We start from the raw sequence: 16,309 nt of genomic DNA on the forward strand, positions 1-16,309 counted from the left end.
CTCCCTGTGATGGTAGTTTGTAGATCCTTCCTCAAATAATCCCCCTCTCTCCTTAGCTATTCTACCTCCTCTTGTAGATTTTCTTCTTGAGCCCTCTCCTAGTCCACCATCTGCTACTCTATGACTAGTTGATCCTCTAAACTCTAAACCCTGGCTCTCTTTGTATCTTGTGATAAATTGGCCTAATCATAATCGGCCTACGATACCCATCCCCTTGTTGTAGCTTCCCCTCCCTCTTGGCCTCCCTCCCCCACCAGTATGTCCATAGGCTCAACCCCCTCTTCAACACCTTGATTTTGAGGTGGTGCCCCAATCTATCATATAGGTTCCTGAACTTTTAACTGTACCTCTACATACAGTACTACTTGTACCCTCCCTCTCCTTCTTGGCATATGTCACTAACCCCTAGCTGCTTGCCGCTATCCTTTGTCTCCTCCTACAACCTCTCCCTCTCCAAGACTATCACCCTCCCCTCCGACTATCTCGTCTACTGTTGGTGCTAGCTCATCCCGCTCAATCATCCTTGGAATTGATAATCGAACTGCCCTGTGTGCCTTCAACCAACATGCATATGCTCTTGTGCATCCTAGATCCTTTCCTACTTGCAGCCTCTCATCCCATGGCACTGCAGGTGTCCTTGTCCAACTGAGTGTCACCTCAAATGGCCCTACTACCTCACCCCATGTCACTGCCTCCCTAGTAAGCCACAAATGCGCGTGCTCATGTCCCACAATATCCTAAATAAGGTTGAACTGTCTCACCACTTGATGTGGCAGATACTGGCCTATCACATGGATAGTATGCTCAAAGAGCCAACACTCACTTGGAACTCATGCCAGCTACCAATCACCTCTCTATCTCTTGTTGTCCATGAATGGTCTATTAGTCCCAACCGGTGCCGAGAGGGGAGGGGTGAATTAACACTTTACCAGTTTTAACCAATTAGAACATTTATAATTTATCATTCATCAATGTAAGCATTTATTGCAGAAGATTATGCATGCATGAAAAGATACATAGTGACACCAAGATTTATCTCATGGAAAACCAAATGGGAGAAAACCACGGTGTGAGTAGGAACTCACAAAATTTTTACTCTTCTGGAGTACACCTAGCAAGAAGCCATCCCTATTAGGAGATTACAAAGACACTGTTAGGTGTCACCTGGTTAAGGGATTTTGTCTAAGGCCTATCAGTGCCTTTACCCTATTAGAGGTAGCCTTGTTAAAGGTATTAAGATCATCAATTAAGATGATACCATGTTAAGGGATTTTTACAATGGGACCTATTAGAGTCCACACTAATAAGGGATTTTGGTTGCAATGGTTAGAAAGAAACAAAAGGATGATATGTTGGAGTAGCTACTAATATCTTGATAAGATCACACTATGAAAAAAAACTCTATCTGCACTAGTTGTATCTTCTCTCCACACCACCAGTTTCCTGCTTATACATTCAACTCTGCACTCTGTCGGTTTTCTATCCTTTGACTCTATACTTATGCCAGTCCTCTGACCTTCAGCTCTATACTATGCTTTGCTTCCCCTTTATTCACACTTTATCACCTCACTATCCGCATGAGAAACAACTCTTTCAAAATAAAATTATGTGAACTTATTACCCTTCCAATCTTTCGCCAACTTTCCCTCCAAAACAGCATATTCAAAATTCTATTACCATGCCTTAAATTGCTCTCATGAAATCATTGTAGGAATCTCTGTCAAGATAGTGAATCATGCCGATAAGTCCGTCGGTTGACTAGAGAAGACTGTCGGTTTAACTAAATGTTATGATTATGTCAGTTACAAACTCTACCTCTGTACCGATCAAAATCTACCTAAATGATTACCTCCTATATACCAACTTGTTCTTTGCTTAGTCAGTTTTCCTCTTCTATGCCGGTCTACTCACTACTTGTCGATTGACCTTCTATGTGCCGGTCTACTCACTGCTTGCTGGTTGACCTCCCGTGTGCCAGTCTACTCCCTGTTTACCCTGTTTACTCATTGTTTAGCCGATTAACCTCAGTATACTGGTCTACTTACTGCTGATAAACTATGTGGACTTGGGAGATGATGTTGCCAAGAATAACAACCATATCATTCATTGGTCATACAAAATGCACCAGAATACCAACAAACTCCACCTTTGGCATTGTTGGCAAATACTACAAAACACTCCAAAATTGTGTCGATTCTAGCCCCTGTTCCTGACCCTTGTAACTCACAAAACTATGCCAGTTCTCCAAAATTCCCCCTTTTTCCATCAATGGTAAAGACTATACAAAATAATGTGTCAAAGTAAAGCAAAAAGGTCCTTGAAATTTTCTTGAGCTATTTTCAATGAGGATTTCCATGAAGATTTTACCTGTTTCATGGTGGTGAAATGTCCATGCATAACTACAATAAAAACCTCCATATCATCAACTGTTTAATAGTCAGGTTCACTTATGAGGCGGTCTGCTTCTTTAATGTTCATTTGCATGAAGTCAATAATTGGTGATAGGTAGCACTATAGCTCTAACAAACTAAGACCTCATTTGTCCTCTTCTTCTTTCAAACCTTTTGATTTCTTGATTGAGTTGTTTGACCTTGCCAGTGAAAGTTGATGTTGAACTGGTGAGAGGATCAAAAGAACTTATCAGATCTTGAATTTCTTTTTGAGTCTGATTTCTTTTGTCTTCTAGATCTCTCATAAAATTGGTAAAACTTGAAGATTTGACCAGTAATTGACCAACTTCCTGAAGTATATTTCTGACTTCTTTTGTTAGGGTAGAGAGGGCAACCTTTCCAACTAATATATGTTCTATTAAATTATCTTCTCTCTTTGATTCATATTGCCTTACTATAACCTTCTCTAGATCAGTTGCCTTTGAACTGATTGTTGTAACAAGAGTACTTAACTGATCAATGATGGAGGTAGTATTATCAACAGTAATGTCAGGGATTAGGTCAGAGAGAATTGTCTTGGCAGAATTGAGAATTCTTGCCTTCTTTTTCTTTACTCTTAACTTAGCCTTTTCAGCTTGAATTTTTATTTATTTTGAAACCTTCATCAGCTACTTGGGAATCATCTTATTTGTAACAATGAGAGATTCTCCTTTTCTTCCTCCTCTATTTCATCTTCCTTATCTGCAATCTCAACTTTTGAACTAGCTGTTGTGATGGTTTTTACCTTCTTTGTTCCACTTTTAGTTTCTAAGTCTAACTTACTCCTTGTCGGAGGAGTATCCATCATTGATTTCTTATCCTCTACTTTCTTCTCTTCCTCTTTGCATTCTTCTGTCAAAATAGTATTTGGTGCCACTAAGTTCCTATCGGGTGTATCCTCATAAGGAATGTCTTCAATTATCACCTCATCTTTACTAGTATGCTTAGTATGTTAATCTTTCTTCATCGGTGAAGTATGAACCGGTTGCTTGACATCCTGATGGTCTTGAAAAGCACTAAGAGGGGGGGTGAATCAGTGACACCAAAACAAACACAACTTTAAACACTAACCGGTAGATGAACTTAACCAAGCATTTAAACAAAATACTTGCTATCCAAAATGAAATAACAACATCCACATAAAGTAGAACATCCACCATAACACAAGTGTTTATACGTGGAAAACCCAAATAGGTAAAAATCATGGTGAGATGGAACTCACAAGTTAACTATCTACAGTAATAGATAACTGATCGGTTAAGGTCTTACAAAGTTCTCTACTAGGAGCGAATCTTGTTAGAGATCCCAAGCTTGATTAGAAGTTTATACCCTGTTAAGAGTACTAACCTATTAAGAGTAACCTTGTTGGAGGATTTGAGAATCCAAACTAATGGATCACCTTGTTAGAGGATTTGTACAATGAAGCTTGTTAGAGCTCACCCAGTTAGGGGATTTGATTCTATTGTAATGATTAGAAAAGAACAAAAAAGGTTTGATTTGTTCTGAGTAGCACAAGAATTGCTTGATTAGATCATTCTAAGTACATTCAACATTGTTCTTCATCTTAACACTTATTTCTCTTGAATAAAAGCTTTCACTCTTTATGCATATCAGTATTTGCATAATCTCCTCTTCTATATCAGTTCTCTCTCTTTTAGATGATTCACTAAGATGTCTTTAAATAGACATACAAATCTTATGTCAACTATAGGAACACAATTTCCTAGGTGTAGTATATCTAGACAATTAAACATAACTCATCACAAAAATGATCGTCAAGAAAATGGTGCTGGTAACTCATCACAAAATGGATACTAGTTAGAACAGTCAAAACCAGTTGGAACAAAACATGTGAACCGTTCTTCCGCTTGATCTCCATCTTCATCTTCATCTTCATCTTCATTTTGATGCCGACTTGAGTGTAGCTAAAGGTTATCTCATATGCACATACCGGTTGACACAAAGTACCAGTTAGAGATAGACCTTAAACATACTAGTTAATAGTGTAAATCAATGAAGTTATACCAATAGTCAATGTAATCACATGTGTGTGTGAGAGTATTTCATCAATGACAACAAGTGATGAATACATTACAATCATCATCAAGCCAACAATATCCCCCTTTGGCATTGATGGGAACACTTAGAAAATTTTAGAGTAATACAATACTGCTAAGTGTACATACACAACATATTTACACATATTCTCATACTTCCCTTGAATGCAATGCTCCCCCTTAATGCATGCATAAATACAAAATTTTCAAAAACACACATACATATTATTACTCCCCCTTTGACAACAATGCCAAAATGATAAAGTAAAATATATACATATATAAAAAATTTGTATCAAAGTGTTCAACATATATTACAATTTAAAAAGTTTGTGCATTGGCTAATCTCATAAAAATATCATTGAAATTCTGCTTCATCTGGGATAAAGCATTTTCCCATGATTCTAGTATGTTATTAGTATACTCAAATGTAGACATCAACTAGGAATGGAATTCTTCCATTGAGTCTAGTGTGCAGGTTTTAGGAGTAGCAAGAATAGCTTCTGCATTGGAGTAAGCTCTCTAAAGAATGTCGACTTGTGAGGTGAGCTGACTCTTGAGCTCTCTTAGAGATTAGAATCTCTTAGCCTTCTCATTATCATTCATGTTCAGTCTGTCATGCAAATGATCTATAGACCGATTAAAGGCATGAATGGAGTCCTGGAGTGGGACATATGCCTTGCATAACCTTTCTATTTCCTTCTTGGTTTCAACTTGACTCTTAGAAATATTAGAATTGAAGAAAGTAACATTGGAGGTAGATGCAAGATACTTCCCTCCAGATTCAATAGCTTTCTTCAACAGACTTCCATTATGAGATAAAGCCATTTTGCTACTTTTAATGTTCTTAGCTAGTTTATCTCCATATTCCTTCTTGTTGCTCTTCTCAGCAGACATTTTAGAAACATCTTCAAGCGATTTGATTTGATTAGATATGTCTGCAACTAACTGACCAAGTTTGTTGATGGGAGTTGGAAGATGTGCAACGACTATTTCTGGTAGTAAACCAAACAAAATTTCTACTACATTCTGGATTGTCTCTACTTCAATCCTTTTCTCTTTTAGTTGCTTCTTGTGTGCTTGAGATTGCATAACATTATCAATCTTCATCATTTCTGATGCACTCAAAGTGTTCATATCAATGGGTCCTAAGATACTTAAAGAGTCTTCATCATCATCATCAAGTAGTTTTTGCTTCGCTGGTTCAAGGGGTACACTCTTAATGATGGCTCTTTCTATGTTCTTCTTTGTTGTCTCTTTAGTTACCTAAGTGACAATTTTCTCAGTAGACTCCTTTTGAGTAGTCTCAATGACCAGTGGAGATTGGGGTTTCTCTAGTTGTTTAGTTGCTGGTTCATTGTCCACTTTTAGTTGAGTACTCGGTTGATCAACTAATGTAACCTGTACTTCAGTGATTGTAGGAGGATCCATATCTCATGCAGTGATGTCTGCAGATAGGTCTACTGTGTCCTTAACATCTTCATCAACAAGAATAATGGAATCATCCTTCTTCTTGGTTGGATAGACTTCGTCAGCTTGAACAATTTCCTCTTCATCCATTTCCAGTCAAGGAACATCGTCTGTAGTATCATCCTTATTGCTAGAGTGGATGACTTCTTCCCTCCTGTTGATTATGTAGGCTAGCTAATGTGTCTCAGACTCAACAACTGACCTTTTTGCATTAAGAAGCTTCAATCTTCTTACTTTAAAATCAAAATATGCTTTGTATTCCTCAGTTAAAGCATTAATTCCATCAATGATAGATTGGAAAAATACTGTACAAATATTTCATCAATAATCTTCTTTTCTAATTGAATTTCTTCCTCCCATTTATCTAACAAAGTATTATAAAAATAGATTGAAATATCTTTCTCCAAATCATGTGGAAATCTATTGTAGTGACCCAAATAAGTTAATACCTATCTGCTCATCTTCAGTAAAAGAATCAAAATGTTCTTTGACATTATCAAACATGTTTCTTCCTAATGACTTCATTGTCCTCTTAAAGACTGTGTTAGGTTTGTAGGTATCAATACCTATAGGTGTAGTTTCCTTCGGCACTAGCTTTATCTTCTTAGGTGTTCTGCTGGTTGCTTTTTCATTCTTTGGTTCTTCTTCAGAATCTGTACCCTCAGACTCTGGTTGCAAAATCAGTTTCTGATTTCTCTTCTTTGGTGAATGCTCCTTCTTTACATATACTTTAGGTGTTGGTTCCTTCTTGGTTAGGACACTTCAAATCACCCTTGTGGTCTTTCACAAGAGATTTTTCATCAGACTTCTTTTGCCTTCCTTTCACTTTAGCTACAGGTGGAGTACCGGTTTCAGTTGGTGCCACTTGGACTACCATAGTGTCCACTTTCACCTTATTTTTATCTTTAGGAGATGCTAACAAGGTATTAGCATAGACAACCAGTAAATCATGATTGGCCTCATAGCTCATATCTTACATCTCTTCTTCTCTAGGTTCAATTGCTTGCATCAAGAAAAAATCAGTGGTAACCATGAAGATTATGTCTTTTGCAAAGTGATTTACCACATCTTCCAGTAGCCTCATTCTCATGCTCATCCTTTTTTGGAATCCATTAAAATGCTTGTTCATGGTAGCTGAAAAGGTATTCTTCATAGCCTTAATGTTGTTCTTGATCTATGCATTGACCGGTTGTTCCTTAGACCATTCAATATCTGCAATACCCGGTAGGAAGTTCTGAAAATAGAAAAATAACCTGGCTAATAGCTGACCATATTTGAACTTTTATGTATTGTCCTTCTTAATGGATTTCAAATTTTGAAATAATTGGTCTCTGATAGCTTCACAAATATCATAGTCTACATTATCAATAATCATTCTATGTGATGTGTGAATTGTTGCAGATGGAACACTGTTAAGTCTACTGGAGTAGAATACCTGGTAGCCTATCACCATTGCTGCAAGTTTCACCGCAAGGTCTCTAATAGTGTTGATAGAGAAAACACTCTTATCAAATGTAGAACTAGTTAACTTGAAGACAATATCCTTTAAAATTCTTCTTAACACATGAATCTCACCAGTTGAGCAATAACCTGTTACAACCCTAATAGCTTTCTTGGTTATTGTATGAGTCCTTTCTAGATACATATTCTCTCCATGAACTTGACTCAAGATGATTCTTATGTGTTCATCCTCAAATTCTTCAAGAAAATATGTGGCATTATGAAACCCTTTTTCAAAAACCCTAGCATATTTTGTTTCAATCTTTCCGCTCTTATCACAAAGTGATTTCAGCTGAGTATAGATGTGTAGAGTTCCTAAATCTTCTATTTTGCAATCTATATAGCTAGACAAGTCACCTTTGACCACAACACCACTCAAGACTTGTGATAATGCATTATAAGACATAATTTCATCTACCTTTAGAGCTTCCTTGGGCTCAACAGTGATCATCAACCTCTCTACAGGCTTAGAAGTAGATGTCATTCTAGATAAACAAGTTTCGAAGAGGTATACAAAGAAATACCTTGTATCTTGCACTTTTCTCTGTTTCCTGGTTAAATGTTCAAATGCACACCCATTTGCCTCTCTGCAACTTTCGATTCAACTTGATTTCTCTAATCACAAAGCAATTCGCCAATTTACACCAAGACAATCTTGTTCTGCTCTACAATCGTTTCAAATTTCTTTTTCGAAAGAGTTAGAGTAAAAATGATAAAGTAAAACTTGTTTTTATCCACTTTACCAACTGCAATAAATGCTCACACTTTTAGGTTACAAACCCTAATTTTTATTTACAACTTAAGTGAAATACCAGTTGATAACATGTCAACAAAAAGTCACCAAAATTCAAAAATTCTTTCCCACTCATTTTACAAAGGGGTATGGAAATGTTTTACCGTTAAGCTCCCCTTAGCTGTGTTAGAGAGGCTTAAGTCACTGGTGCTAGATTCTCTTCAGTAGGTGAAGGAATAGTTTCTTCTCTAGCTGAGTCATCACCTTTCTTTTTCCAAATCTAATTCATATCTTCTCAGGTTTCCTCAACATCAACTTTTTGTTTGCCTTTCTGATCCTTAAAGGAGTTGACCGGTTTGCTATTTCTTGATCTGCAAAACTTTGCTAAGTGCCTCAGTTTTTTGGAGTGGTAATAAACCATACCAGATTATCCCCAAGGTCCTGCATTTCCTCTTCCTGTTCTCCTTCTATAGTTCATAGCCACATGACCAAGGTTATTACAAAAGGCGCAAACAACATTTGTTTCCTTTTCCATTTTGAATGGACTAAACCGGTTGCCATAGGATCTTTGCCAGTTTTGGTTTACTCGGTTATCAAAATTCCTTATCTGGTCACCATTGATCTAGGATGCATGTGTGGTACAGGATTGTTTGATCCATATCTGCACTCAATATGTCTATGCCCATACATTCCACATGTGTAGCAATGACCTTCAAACTTTCTAGACACATACCTATCATTAGTATTGTAATTTGCATTTCTCTTAGGTTTGTTTCTACAAATATTTGTAGTATGTCCAGGCTTGTGACAAACAAAGCATACAGGTTTAAAAACCTTCTTACCAGTAGTCTTATTGACTTTAGTAGCAGTTTTGTTCTTTGTACCAGAGGATTCACCTTTTTCAGTTGTATGAAAACCAAGTCCAGAGATATCACCCTTCATTCTCTATGATTGAATTTGTTCTTCCAGCATGGTCAAACTTTTGATGAACTTCTCCAATTTATTGTAAGGCCTTCCCCAAACCAAGATTTGATTAACTTAGTTGACCATGTTTGACCCTATTAAATGCTATATAATTCAATAGAATGGACTATGTTCGACAGATAGATTTGGTGAGAAAAGTAATTGAACCAAGTTATAGAGTTATTTCACCTTGAGGTGTACATTTTGATACGTTATGAATTTGAAATCCTAAAAGATCCACTGATTGGATAATCTTGGACTAACGTATGTTAGTTGTATCTAGATTTGCAGAACTTTATTATGATGTTGGAAATATGATGCGTATCTTATGAATGAATAAAATTATGAGGATTATGATAACTGCGCATGTGGATTTATTTGGATGTAAGATGTATTGATTTGTTTAAATGTATATGGTATGTAGAGTGTTTGACATGTATTTAAATGTTATATGAGGTTATTTGAAATTACTAATGTGTAATTGAGATGCACAGGAAAATTATCCATGTGACCATGGAAATATTATGGAGAACCAAACATAGACCTATGTGCATTCGTAAAACCAGAGTTTGTCTATTTGGAGAGACAACACCCCATTTGTATTATATTTTATTTGTAAAAGTGATTGTTGCATGAATGTTAAATTGAATTTTGTTTATTTGTGTAAATCCAACAAGAGACAAGATTTCATGTATAATTTCGTAAAAGTATTTTTAATTGTGTCGCTTGACACATGTGATCGATTTAGGTTTTGGATTTTAAATTTGTCTCTTGGAGGGAGTTGTTTAACCATAGCTTTTTCAATTAATTTAATGTAAATCCATAATTGCCCTGGGAAAAGAATCTTTGGGATGGTCAACTTAAGTTTGACCCGAAAATTAACTTCAGATGGGTTTAAAAAGGGTTAAATGGACACCTAGGGGTAGTTTAATAGGTTTTCCTAAAGCCCATAAGGTATACCTAAGGGTTAGGAGTAATTTTAGGCATGTTTCAACTCCCATGTGACCATTTAGACACCCTAAAAAGTAGGTTTCCTAAGTTGAGCGAAAATTGGAAAACTAGAAGGATCATCTAAGTTGTTAACCTTCCTCTTTGAATGTGAGATCCCTTTCCCATTTTACCCTACCTTTCCTTTTCAGTTTTAGAAACTTGTGAGAACTCTCACTAAGGCCTTCTTAAGCAAGAATGAGAAAATTAGTGGGTAATCACCCACTCTCCATTTTTGGAAACAAAGAATTTTGAAAGGAAAAAGATAGATGTGGAAATTAAGAATTTGGCTAAGTGTAGAAAGGAAAGTCTGGTGGAATTGGGCTGTTCATCCTCAAAAAAACTAGCATACCTTTGGGCAGTTTAAGGTTGGTTCTACCTTTCTTGTAATGTGTTTCTTATTGCATGTTGTATTAAAAAAATTGCTTGTGTTAAAGGTTAGTTCCCCCTGCATGTATTCCTTGGAAATTTATTTGGTGTTTTGTGCTTATGCAATTTATGTGTTTTGGGAGTAATCAAGACCTCCTACTCTTGGGAGAGAGGATGGTCTGGTGGGTGGTAGAAATGACAACCCTCGAGTGATAGGCTCTCATTATGAGAGTGATCACAAGGGATTTTATGTGACCCTTGCTACATGGCTTGTTTATGCATTGGGGGTCATAAGGAGGGAAATAAGGCATGAATGCCTTGGGGGGCATAAGGAATATGGGATTGTTATACTTGATGTATTTGGGTTGCCATGAGGTGGCTATATGTTTTGGTTTGCCATGAGGTGGCTATATGTTTTACCATACTTGTAGTCTCCTCAGGGTACTTGGTCCACTACCACCCTTGAAAAGACATCACAAATGTGTGGTGCAGTGTAGCCTGGGTTGGGATTATGTTTGAGCTTGTGTTTTCCCTTGTCTTTTGTGTTTGCATGTGTGTAATCCTGTCTAGGGCTTGGTTCTCCGAGCTCGGGGGTGGCTACCAGTTAGCCTAGGTTTGGAGGTGAGCACTCCATGGTCATAACTTTTGATTTAATGTAGGTTGTTGGAAGAAAGGAATAGGACATGTAGATATGGCTGGAGTTATTTGTTGCAAAAAAATGTTGTAAATGTAATTAATATTCTTTGAAGGTCCACACTTATCTGAAAAGAGAGACCTAGTTGTAAAGTGACATTAAAGACTTGGGAATATGTTTTAAAGATATGTAATATTTATTTATGCAATACTGCAGAAAGGAAAGGAGTAACTTTGGTTTTTAGTTTTCTAAATTTCTGAAAAATAACATTATTGTGTTTTAGGATATTTTGATAAGAAAGTGATTTATTTATTCCTTTTATGCACTTAAAACAAAATATTAGAAAAGAAATGGATTAGATTTGCATGCATGCAGGAGGCTGAAAATAAAAGCATTTAGAACAATTCATGGAAATGTAAAAGTTATTTTATTTAATTCTATGATTTTATTTCATTGCAGAAAATAAAGCCTAAAGTTAAAATAACTTGGATAAAGCTGCTATTAGAGTTCATTTAGATTTTGTCATTTGTTTGCATGAAGAAAATAAAATCTAAAGTTAAACGGACTTATTGAAATTAAATAATATCTAGATCTAAATAGCGGTGTTTTAAATTTTACATACTTCTATCAATTTTAGAAGCCTGACATTTATATTTAAAAGGTGTATATTCATTTAATTAAAATCTGAAGCCTTTGATTTATCTGTTAAAATGATTTTCAATTATACAAATTAACAACATAGATTTTCAAGAATGCTCTAAAGCCATTACGCACTTAAGATATATATATATAATTTTATTCATTTATTTAAATTTAAATAAATTCATTTTCTTCTTTTCTAAAAATATACTTATATACCAGATATAAATATATATAAATATATATATATATATATATATATATATATATATATATATATATATATATATTTATTAATCAAAGCATTTTCGTTTTAAAAAAAAGATATTTTAAAAAAAAAAGGGGGGTCAGGCTCGGGCCAAACCACTGTGCAATGTATAGTGGACGGGGGTGGCCGAACCCTATGCACGACACAGTGGACGACCTTGGCTGGCACCACTATGGGCGTCAACAGTGAACGGCCCAAGGGCCGCCACTGTGGGCGACCACAGTGGGCGCCGCCTTTGCAGCCGTCCACAGTGAATGGCCCGAGGGCCGCCATTGTGGGCGACCGCAGTGGTTGCTGCCACTGTGGTAACCCAGAGTGAGCGGCGCCGCTCCCCCAAAACCCCCGCCACCATAACCTCCGCCCCTGCATGATACAATAAAAAAAGAAAACGATAAAACCCTAGCCCCAAGTAGGGCTAGGGTAAAGTGAAAGAAGTATCAGATTTTTTTATGTAGAACAATTTAAATGATATATATAATATTCTGTTAGGGTTTTTCATGGATGATTTTTAAATATGGAAACTTATTTATTTTTGTATATAGAGTTTAAGAGTACGAATGGGTAAGGTAGAACTTAGATATAAGTTTCCATTTAGTGTTTTATGAAAGTTGGGACATTTAAATTTAGAAAATAAGTAATGTTCCTATACATAAGTGTTTTGAATAAAAAGGAAATATATAGTTTAAAACATGAATGTATAAAATTGTCTATAAGGTAATTGTAAATTACATAGTTTAAAACAGGAGTGATATAAATGGTCTATAATGTTAGATTAAATATCTTATTAAGTGTTGTTTTAATTTTTCATAAGTTTCAAAATAAACATATGGGTATATTTTAATAAAAAAAATGTTGTTTCAAGTTATATTATTATTGGACTTAATCATTTAGGAAAGTTAATTGTGTAGGTAGTTAATTGTCTATAGGGGATCATTCTCAGACCAACTAAATATAGGCTTTAAAAGATTAAACCTTATAGAACGAATTTCATTACGGATCTAATCGACCCTTTAGTCGATTTAGTATAAACTACTTTTAATTATGTTTAAAATAAATATAGACATTTCTAAACTAAGTGCTAGGACTATTTTAATTAGTTCCTAAAATCAATTAATGGTTTTCTTTTGAAGATTAATTATATCTTCGTCAATTATTTTAGAAAGTTTTGATTAAATCAATCTATTGACTCAATTTAATGAGATAATAAAATTAATTCATTTAGTATTCCACATTTAAGGATATTATTAAGAGAGGGGGTATTATCAGGATGATGGGAACTTGATATTTATTAAATAATTGATATCGAACCAAGTAAATTTATTAATGACTATTTGGTAGAGATGGAACTAATTAAGTACTATTAGATGCAAGCTGGAATGATAGGGACTTTTGAGAGAATTTAATATGTCCCTTATAAAAATTATTTGTTCCACAGGATAATAGGAGGTATCGTATATAGTTATGTAACTATTTAATATCCATTTAAGAATTCATTTGGAACAACTTGTTAGGATGCCACAACTAATTAAGCAAAGGTTGCATGAAGTTAAGTTTTTTTTAAAAATAAAAATAAAAAATTGTTTGTGTTTCGCCCAAAAGTTTGGGCATGACATTTTGGTATCAGAGCGCTAGGTTCATACACTGGTGAACATGGGCTACATTCATAACTTAGTTGGAACCAAATTATGGCTTGAAGTATAACACCTAGGTGGAAAAACTTGTGAAATAACAAAGTGAAACATAAGTGAAAATTCTTGTAAATCAATAGATCAACCTATATCCAATTCAAGGGGTTCCAAGGGTCGCTAAAAGCCTGAAATTGTAACTTATTAGTCATAATATTTATGGCTTAAATAAAACCCCAAAAGGCTGCAAAATTTTCAAATTATTTATTTTTTATAGGAAGTATTTTCGGTGTTTAAATAACGAAAGTTAATCCTTTTGTACTTATAAGGTTACCATTCAATTGGAACCCAAATGCAATAATTGCCCTAATCAAATCAAGTATGAGGAGTTAATCTTTCAATAAAATACCTTTGATGGTAACTAAAGGAATGCCATCCATCGAGATATGTTCTTGACATGGCAAATCAAGCAAGATAGTTAGACCTTAGATGAAGGCACCATAAACAAGATAAATAAAAATCGAGACAGATCAAATTAAAATTTTAAGCTATGTGAGAATTATGATGGTTAAAAAGATCAAGGCTACCTTAGAAGATATAAATGAAGAAGAGTTAAAAGAAACTCTTATCTCAGATAGAAGCATTGACCTATCCTAATGACTGGGTACCTTAAGAATATGGTCATGTTAGATTTCTTATTAAGAGCATTTGTTAGACAATGGTTGTAGCGATATAGTGGAGCTAGAGTTTGATAACCTTGCAGATAAGAACTCAAATGATGAATGGAAATTCCCTTGATCAGAAAACCCTAGTAATACTATAGGTGAGTTAAATAAGGAGAAAGGAGGCATGAACTTTTTGGGTAAAAACACGTATTTACAATAAGCCCTAAGTTCATCTGTGGTTATATAATTGGCGAAACAAGCAAGTAAAACCTCAACTAGTTCTTTTACGGGAAGATAATCTTGGAGAAAATAAATAATGAAAGAGAGAGTAGAGTTGATGTGGGAATCATACAAAGATCTCCATTGAAGTGCAAGGAGTGTAAAGGTATTAGGATCTTATAATCTAGGAATGAGTAACTAATATTCGTTTAGAAACTAAGGAGAAAAGTGCAACCCAATCATGGTTAGTCACTAGGTACAAGACAGTATGTAACACGATTTAACTACCAAGCACAATCAAAGAAGCTTTGCAAATTTTGGCACTCAAGTGTGAAAGTATGCAAAAGACATTAAGTATGGATGAAGCAACATGTGGATGGGAATGTCTTATGGAAAGATTGTATAACAATAAGATACTACTAAAGTTTTAATGAGAATTAGTTGGCAGTATAAAATATTTTATGAGATCATTGATAAGGAACTGAATAATGTGGTTAGCTAAGGGAGAACTTGGAAATGATGGGAGTCTTAAGACATTGGTAATTGTTGGACATCCTTATGTTATACCATAATAGGGTAACTCAAAATTAGGATGGTAAGAAGGGTTATTTAGATTGAAGAGATTGAAGGTTGTGATATGTCGGAATTTGGCTGTTAAGTAAATATAAATAAGTAATATGGAACGAGATAACTACTCTTTTACTAAATTTTAATTAAAAAGGATGGGTGTTGGTCACTTTTCGAGTGCACACCCCCTTGATTTCATAAGTTGCATAAGTGAAGTAGGAGAGATGCATAAGTGAAGTAGGAGAGAATAAGTCCACTCTCCGAGTTGTTTGAATTATGTCATGAAATGTGTGGGTAAAAATTTTTGTCAACCGTTTTCGACCTTACTTGACAATAATTCCACCCCAAATGGCTCTTAACCTTAAGAGTTAGTAATTTGGCAACAAGCTCCTACCTAATGAAGGCAAGTGAATGTTAAAGGTAAAAATACAAGGAGCTAACATAAGGCGCTCAGAAAACAAATGATGTCCCTAGTAAAACTATGTGATACAAATCCTAAGTGGCTCTAAGAAAACAAGTGTCAAATTCTGTACTGAACTATCAACCGTATGTGTAAGACATGAAAGTGTCAATGCTTGAGTTACCGCATAACATTGAATCAAGGTTTAGCATATTAAGATAATTAACGGAAGTCCAAGAAGAATGGACGAAGAATGCTAGAGTTAGTGCAATCATCTGTTAGATATAATTATGGATGTCAAATAACCCTAAATAGATAACGAATCATATCGGAAAGTGAGTCTTGCGATAGCAATCACGTGAAGGTTAAAATGAAACATGATCTATTAAGCAATTGCAATCTCATGGATATAAGATATCTCATAAATAATAAAGGAATATAGATAATCTAAGAATCTCAAGAGTCTAATAATCACTTCCTAACACACTCAGGATGTGTGATCTTGGGTGATGTGCTACGGTTACTCCCTGTAGCATGGCTAGAATGGTCATCTTGTTTCGAGTTTGATTCAACATTATTTTTTTTTATTTTCTTTGAATAGCATTTCGTGACCTAGGGGCTAGTACCTTCTGTTTATTTTTATTTTTTTATGAAGAAAGGACCACTAAATTTATGTTTCTTTTTATTTGAGCTATGGCACTTGCCACGTTCTAGTTTTAATATCTTTCAATTGTCGGCATTTTTCTTCTTTTTATTGGACTTGGTAGAAGTAACTTGTATTTTT

The sequence above is a fragment of the Cryptomeria japonica genome, chromosome 8, assembly GCF_030272615.1.
Source record: "Cryptomeria japonica chromosome 8, Sugi_1.0, whole genome shotgun sequence".
Classification (NCBI taxonomy): Eukaryota; Viridiplantae; Streptophyta; class Pinopsida; order Cupressales; family Cupressaceae; genus Cryptomeria; species Cryptomeria japonica.